Consider the following 8,612-nt stretch of genomic DNA (forward strand, 5'->3'; position numbering starts at 1 on the left):
ATACATATATATATATATATATATACAAGGTTTTAGTTATATAAGCTTAGTTCAACCAACCAAGCTCTCTCCCAACCCAACTAGCTCAACCACTACTACTTTAGGCCTCCCGTAGGGCTGCCCAAGTTCCGCCACTAAGCCAAAATCCGGCCGAACCTCCGGCGAATTTTTCCCGTGAACTTTCCGATCGTTTTTGTAAGTGGTTATTATTTTTAGCTTCGATTCGAGTCTTAACCGACCATTATATATACAAGAGCTTGTTATTATTCTTGATCTATCCATCTTAAAGCTCTTCATCTTAAATCTCTTAGAAAAGAGATTTATTATTTCGAATTAATTTCAAACACGAACTAACAAGTCGTGTTATTCGAAATATAAATATATATACACGAACTAAAGATTCGTTGTATATTCACACGAACTAAGATTCGTTATATTTGAGTTATATTACATAAGAACAAAGATTATATCATTCGAAATATTCAAACTCAAATATATATATAGATATATAAACACAAACGCACTTTAATTTATATTCTTGTTTTTATTGTGTTTATAGACTTTCTCTCTCTTCGTTTTAAACTTGCTTCATCTAGTCCAAAAGACTACATCAAGAGAAGAGTTGTCTCAAGAAAAGTTAATAGCTAAAGAGCTAACCAAAAAGCTTTCTTGATTTTATTACTTCGATATTAGACATACAAACGAAGTAATAAATAATACTTGTCAAAAAGGACGAGTAACCAAGTCGTAAGCCTTTGAGCCATAAACGACAATTTAAACTCCGAAGATCTTTATAAGCATTATCTAACGGGGAGTTTAAATTAACAAGTATTCGTAGTTTGTAATATTACGAGAATACTTGAAAAAGTCTAAAGCGAAGCACGCTTATAAGGCTTTATTTACTCCAACTAAATACTTATCTTTAGTATTGGAGTAAGTTAAAAAGTATACTTATATTTTTCTATATCCTTAGGAAAGTATACTTTAAATATATATATCACCAATATATATATATATATATACACTATCGGCCTAGTCGTGTCTAGTCCAAAACTCTTTTTATAAACAAGGATTATTTGTCGTAGATATTGTTTTCTAAGTTTTGCAGTGAGGTGAAGTGAAGTGAGGTGATCTTCGTTCTAAGACCCAAGTCCTAGACGAGCTAACGGGGAGTTAGTCGTCTTTGCACCGTGAGGAAGAGGAAAGATCCAAGACCTAAGACCTAAGATCCAAGACCCGCAATAGTTTAGAAGTTCAAAGACTACATCCGGAGTACAACGACTTTGAGGAGGTAACGGGGAGTTACGCTCCAAGACGAGTCTTGTAAGTTTACATTTATAGTGAGGAGGTAACGGGAAGTTACGCTCCAAGATATATATTTGTAAAGGCTTCTCCGCCTACTGTAAAGGAGTTTCTTTATAGTAGAGAAAATCTCGAGTCCGGGGAGGAGCTCGGGGACTGGAGTAGGGGTGAGTGGACTCCAAGTGTTGAGTTAGCCACCGCGAACCAGGATAAAATCTCGTGTGTCGTATTACTCTTACATTGCTTCCGCACACATGAACTGCCTATACTCTCGATAAAAGCTATTCAAAAGGGGGATAAATTTTATTACACCACATCAATTTTTAAATTGGTGATTAAGTTATTCAACCCCCCCCCCCTTCTAGCTTAAATTACACTCTATCGGGACCTAACAATTGGTATCAGAGCAGTTGCTTTTAAAAAGTGCTACTTGAATTTCAAGCACAAAGAAAAGTAGATCCGATATGGCTTATATAAATGCTATCGGTTGTAGTGAAGGTCTCTCAAATTCTAGACCTCCTCTATTTGATGGCACAAACTTTGCTACTTGGAAAACGAGATTTAGAATATATGCAAGATCTCAAGGAGTAAAAGTTTGGATGGCCATAGAAGATGGTACTATTATACCGACTAAAATAGTCGACGATACCATCATAGAAAAGAAAGTAAGTGAATATACTCACGAAGAAGAAGATAGAATGAAATATCGTCGCAAAAGCGGAAATGGTTCTCACAAGTGCACTTGCGGAAAAAGAATATAAACGAGTAAACAATTGCAAGTCGGCACAAGAAATGTGGAACAAATTAGTGGTAACCTATGAAGGTACTACCGACATAAAAGATTCTCGAATGGACACATTGATCCAAGAATACGAGAACTTTAAACTCCAAGATGGAGAAAATATCATCGATATGGAAACAAGATTTACTCGAATAATCGATGAACTATCTCAACTCGGAAAGAACTATACACAAAATGAAATAAATCGTAGAGTTCTTAAATCTTTACCTCCGAGTTGGAAAGTGTAAGTCACTACTATTAAAGAGATGCATAATCTCAATGACTATCACATTGATAACTTATTCGGAAACCTTCGTGCTTACGAAGAAGATAATATTCCGGATGTTGTCGTTCCCAAAGTGGAAGATAAGAAGAAAAATATGGCACTAAAGGCTATATTAATCGACGAAGATGAAAATAACGAAGAATTAAATGAAGAACTTCAAAATCTCGATGAAAGCGAAATCGCTTTACTCACGAGACAACTTCGTCGTGTACTTCAAAGCAAAGCACAAAGGTATGGAAAAGGCTTCCTAAAATCGAATAATCAACAAAGAGTATTTAACTCCAATGGAAGGCCTAATTACTCTCAAAATTATTCTCCAAACTACAAGAGTAATTTTCCTACCAACTCGGGCTATAACAAAGGTAAAACCAATCAAAGCCCAAATGGTTATAATACCAATAATTACACTCCTCCAAAACAAAAAGAACAAACTCCGGAGGAAACACAAGAAGTGTGTTTCGAGTGTAAACAACCGGGTCACTATAAACGAGAATGTCCTAAACTTTCTAAAGGAAGGATTCTCGTGGCCGAAAACGGTTGGGATTTAAGTGAAGATGAGGAACCTCCCGAAACAAGTGAAGAAGTGGTTAATCTATGTTTGATGGCAATTGAAGATGCTTCTACATCAACGGATCCTTCCACTACTAACCAAGAGGTAAGTATTTCTTCACCAACTTTAGTTGATATTCCTCTTCTCAAACTCTCTAGTTTAAATTTGTCAAAAATGGAAAAGGATGAATTGATCAAGGTGCTAGTTGAAATGAATACTCGATATGATTATCTTGATCAATTATTTTTATCTACTTGGTCCGAGAAAGAAAAACTTGAAGATCTATATCAAACTCAACAAAAAGAGTTTTCTCGGATAAAGGAATCAAAAATTAAACTTGAAGAAGAAATGGTATCTCTTCAAGATTCCTTTAATCTTGATAACAACAAGACCAAGAATGAAATTACAAAGTTGGAAATTGAAAATATTTCCTTGTTGTTGCAAACAAAAGAAATGGAAGATGAGAAGCTTAAATTAAATGAAAACATTGGAAAGCTTCATGTTGATTTACTAAATCTTAAAATAGTAAATGAATCAATGACTCAAGAAAAGTCAACTACGAGTTATCAAAAAGATAAACTCGAGAAAGAATTTGCTAATGTCCTTGAAGTAAACGAAAAAGAGTTCAAAATAGAAACTCAAAGACTCAAGGATGCTCATTCCAACATCTTAGCACAATATATAGATCAAGAAAGAATTCTTAATGCTAAGATTGATGCCTTAATTAATGATAAAGAAGATCTTGAACGAACAATTCAAAGATTCACAAAAGGCAATGAAATGTTGGATAAAATGGTACACTCTAGAATATCCTACAACCGTGAAGGATTGGGATATGATAAAAATGCTCAAAGAAAGAGCAATGTTCAACCAAAAGTACAACCCTAAAAAATGGCTTCCAAATCACCTATGCTTAAATGCTCATATTGCAACAAAAATGTTCATGAAGTTCAAAGTTGCAAATTCAAGAGTGGTGAATTTAAGGGGAAGCATATATGGGTTCGTAAAGGGTCAAATCAATACCCCAAGGTTGAAAATCGTGTACCATACAACAAAGTTGTAAATGAGCAAAGGCAACCAAGATTTAGTTATCATCAACAATCTATTCCGTTTCAAAGAAGAAACACACGAAACAAGACCTTCTCTAATGGTCAAACTTCCAAAAATTATCATGTACCAAGTTATGATTTCTATTCTCAAAATACAATGCATTATCCAAGTAATAGAAATCATGTGTATCAATATGAAAACTCTCAAAGATATAATTCGAGAGATACACAGTATTATGATAACTCAAGGTATCAAAGTAGGAACAATGCACCTCAAAATTATTATGCTTCAAGAAATGTGTTGCCTACTTCTAATTCTTATCTTTATTATGAAGTACTAACCCCAGGACCCTCAAGACAAAAGGGTACCTATAAATATACTTGATTTATCTTGTAGGAATCCTTTGTTGCTAAGCAAAACATGTGGTACCTCGATAGTGGATGTTCAAGGCATATGACCGGTAACAAGTCTCTCTTGAATGAAATTAAAAAGGTAACCGCTGGAGTCGTCACTTTTGGAGATAGTAGCAAAGGTAATATTATTGGCATTGGAAATATAGGAAATGAACATTTTAAGATTGCCAATGTACAATTAGTTACGGGATTGAAATACAATCTCCTCTCGATAAGTCAACTATGTGACAATGGCTACAAGGTAATCTTCTATCCATCACATTGCTCAATTCTAAATAAGGATGGAAAATTAGTGCTTGCATGTCCTCGTAGCAAAAATGTCTATACTTGCGATATTAGCAAACATAATAATGTGTGCCTAATCACTACACAAGATGACCCATGGCTATGACATCGAAGATTAGGACATGCTAATATGAAGTTGATTAAAACTATATCAACAAATGATCGTGTTAGAGGTATACCAAAATTGAACTATCAAAAAGATCATACTTGCGAGGCTTGTGAAATTGGCAAGCAAATAAGGGCATCTCACAAAGCTAAATTCATGGTATCAACCTCTAGACCTCTCGAGCTATTACATATGGACTTAATTGGTCCGGTGCCCGTACAAAGTCTCGGAGGATGTTCTTATACTTTGGTCATTGTTGATGACTTTTCACGTTATACGTGGACGGAATTTCTCAAAGCCAAAAGTGATGCTTTTGAGTCCTTCTCGTCATTGTGCAAAAAGATTCAAAATCAACAAAATAATACCATTGTTTATATAAGAACCGATCATGGTAAAGAATTTGAAAATTCTAACTTCACTCAATTTTGTGAAGAAAATGGTATTACTCATAATTTTTCCGCTCCATATACACCTCAATCAAATGGAGTTGTTGAAAGGAAAAATAGAACATTACAAGAAATGGCAAACACGATGCTTAATGAGTATCGTCGTCCTAAGTATTTTTGGGCCGAAGCAATGTCAACGGCTTGCCATATACTAAATAGAGTTTTACTAAGACCAATTACACAAAAGACTCCGTATGAACTTTATTATGGTAAAACTCCGAAACTTAGTTATTTTAGAGTTTTTGGATGCAAATGTTTTATTCTAAACTCTAAAGATTATCTTACGAAATTTGATCCTAAATCAAGCGAAGGTATATTTCTCGGTTATTCCACAAATAGTAAGGCTTACCGAGTATTCAATCTCAAAACTCTTGTGGTGGAAGAATCTATGAATGTTGCATTTGACAAAACAAAACCACCCTCGAAGTATATTGATCTTGTTGATAAAGAAGATGCACAACAAGATGGGATTGAAGATATTATTCGACAATTCGAAAATATGGAAGTCGGGAATACCCCTCAAAATAATCCATTAGAATTGTTAAATACGGAAGATGAACTTCCTAAAGAAATTCCTACTATACGAAGTCATCCTTTAGACAACGTATTGGGTGATTTAAGTAAAAGAGTTCAAACGCGGTCACAAGTACAAAACGTTGTGAACCATCTTAGTTTTCTATCTCAAATAGAACCTAAGACCGCTAAAGAGGCTTTACTTGACGAGGATTGGATCTCTGCAATGCAAGATGAATTAAACCAATTTACTCGAAGTAAAGTGTGGGAACTCGTTCCAAAACCCGATGATACATCCATAATTGGAACAAAATGGGTTTTTAGAAATAAATTAGATGAAAATGGAACGGTTGTTCGAAATAAAGCAAGATTAGTTGCTCAAGGATACACTCAAATGGAAGGAATAGACTTCGATGAAACCTATGCTCCCGTAGCACGAATTGAATCAATTCGAATGCTGTTAGCATTTGCTTGTCATAAAGGTTTCAAAGTATATCAAATGGATGTTAAATCCGCCTTCTTAAACGGGATTCTCGAGGAAGAAGTTTATGTAAAACAACCTCCCGGTTTTGAAGATTCTATTAATCCGGAATATGTATATAAATTACATAAAGCTCTATACGGATTAAAACAAGCCCCAAGAGCTTGGTATGAAAGGTTAAGCAAATTCCTATTAGAAAATAAATTTAAAATGGGAACTGCCGATAAAACCTTATTTACAAGACAAGAAAAAGACGATATATTACTTGTCCAAATATACGTAGATGATATCATTTTTGGATCAACAAATGATAATCTCTGCAAGGAATTCTCTGAACATATGAGTAAGGAATTCGAAATGAGTATGATGGGAGAATTAAATTTCTTTTTGGGTTTGCAAATTAAGCAATCCAATGAGGGCATTCATATTTCACAATCAAAGTATTGCAAAGAAATGCTCAAGAAATTTGAAATGGAAAATGCCAAACCCATTTCAACTCCCATGTCACTCTCGGATAAATTAACGGAAGATCCTAAAAGGATACCGGTTGACACTAAGAAATATCGTGGTATGATCGGAAGTTTATTATATATTACCGCTAGCCGACCCGATATTCAATATAGTGTTTGCAAATGTGCAAGATTCCAAGTGGCCCCTAAGGAATCACATTTATCCGCTGTAAAAAGAATATTAAGATATTTAAAAGGCACTGTTGATCTAGGCCTTTGGTATCCAAAAAGCGTACAATTTAATCTAGTATGCTATTCTGATTCGGATTATGCCGAACATTTAGTAGACAGAAAAAGCACTAGTGGTACGTGTCAATTTCTCGGTGGATGCCTAGTTTCATGGTTTTCAAAGAAACAAAATTCCGTATCTATTTCAACCACTGAAGCTGAATATATAGCTGCTGCTAAATGTTGTGCTCAAATTTTATGGATGAAACAAACATTGGCAGACTATAATATTAAATTTGATGTCATATCAATATTATGTGACAACACGAGCCCTATTGATTTAAGTAAAAATCCCGTGTTGCATTCACGATCCAAACACATAGATATACGACATCACTTTCTACGTGATCATGTCAATAAAGGCGACATAAAAATGACTCATATTGAAACTGAGTTCAATATCGCTGACATTTTCACTAAGCCGTTAAGTTCCGAAAGATTTGTCAAATTACGTTTGGATTTAGGAATGTTGGAACCGGCTAAATAATATTTTGGCATACTCATTATAAAATAATAAATGAGTGCTACTTATTATTTTAGTTATTTCATGTACTTTAAATATCATTTTTAATTCGGTTCTCTCAAGTATACTCTAAAAATTCAGATTTGTCAATAAAGAAATTTATTGATCGGATTTTTCTGAGTCAAAATTTGGGAGTTCATAATTGATTATTATATTTATTGTACAAGCAAATATTGATGAGCTTTCAGAAATATTTGTGAAATTTCTAAATATGAGAGTCATTCATAAATTATTATGCCAAAATGAATTACAAAAATTATTCAAATAATTATCCCATAATATTATTCAAAGAAATTATCTAAATAATGGGAAATATTGTATTAAAATATTCTATGAAATTTGGAATATTAAATTTGGAGTTTTTTTATTTTACAAAATTGTCCAACAAAGCCATCATATTAAAATATTCATTTTTGGACAAAATTGTAATAAATTCCAAATATCATTTCAATTACTACTATTATATGTCAAAAATAGTCCAAATATTTGAAAATATTCAAAATTATCCAAATCATATTTTAAATTGTTTTTCAAAAATTTTGGGTAATTTTGTTTGAATTTTAAATCATTTTTCGAATATTTAAATATTTATTTTACAAAACAGAATATTCAAAAACTGATTTTTGGTTTTTAAATTGTTATTTTCGGGTTACAACCCGTGGATCCAACCCGACCCGAAGCAAAACCCTACGATCTCAGCCGTTGATTTCAGTCAAAAGCTAATCTGAGCCGCTCGTTGTTTTAATATATAAACTCAAAAATTATTATTTTACTCAAATAAACTCAGTCGCTCTCTCTGTTTCTCGAACTCTCTCTCGCCTCTCTCGTTTTCTCTGAAAACCCTAGCTTTCTCCGGTCGATTTCTTTCAAATCTCTCACCGAAATCGCTAGTTTCTTCCTTAAATCACTACACTTGATGGTTTTTCTCGTTATTTAGAGCAAAAACGACAGATTCGCTTCGGTTTGGAACATCAAAGCTTCGATTTCAGTCAAAACTCGCACATCAAAGTAATTGGTGTTGTGATACGACTTGGAATCGACATTATAACATCGATTTAGATGTAATGCACTTCGTTTTTGAGCGATTTTATAAAAACCCTAATTAGGGTTCTTAAACTTTCAAAACCCTAGCTCAGATC

Source organism: Daucus carota, chromosome 7 (assembly GCF_001625215.2).
Source record: "Daucus carota subsp. sativus chromosome 7, DH1 v3.0, whole genome shotgun sequence".
In the NCBI taxonomy this organism is placed as follows: Eukaryota; Viridiplantae; Streptophyta; class Magnoliopsida; order Apiales; family Apiaceae; genus Daucus; species Daucus carota.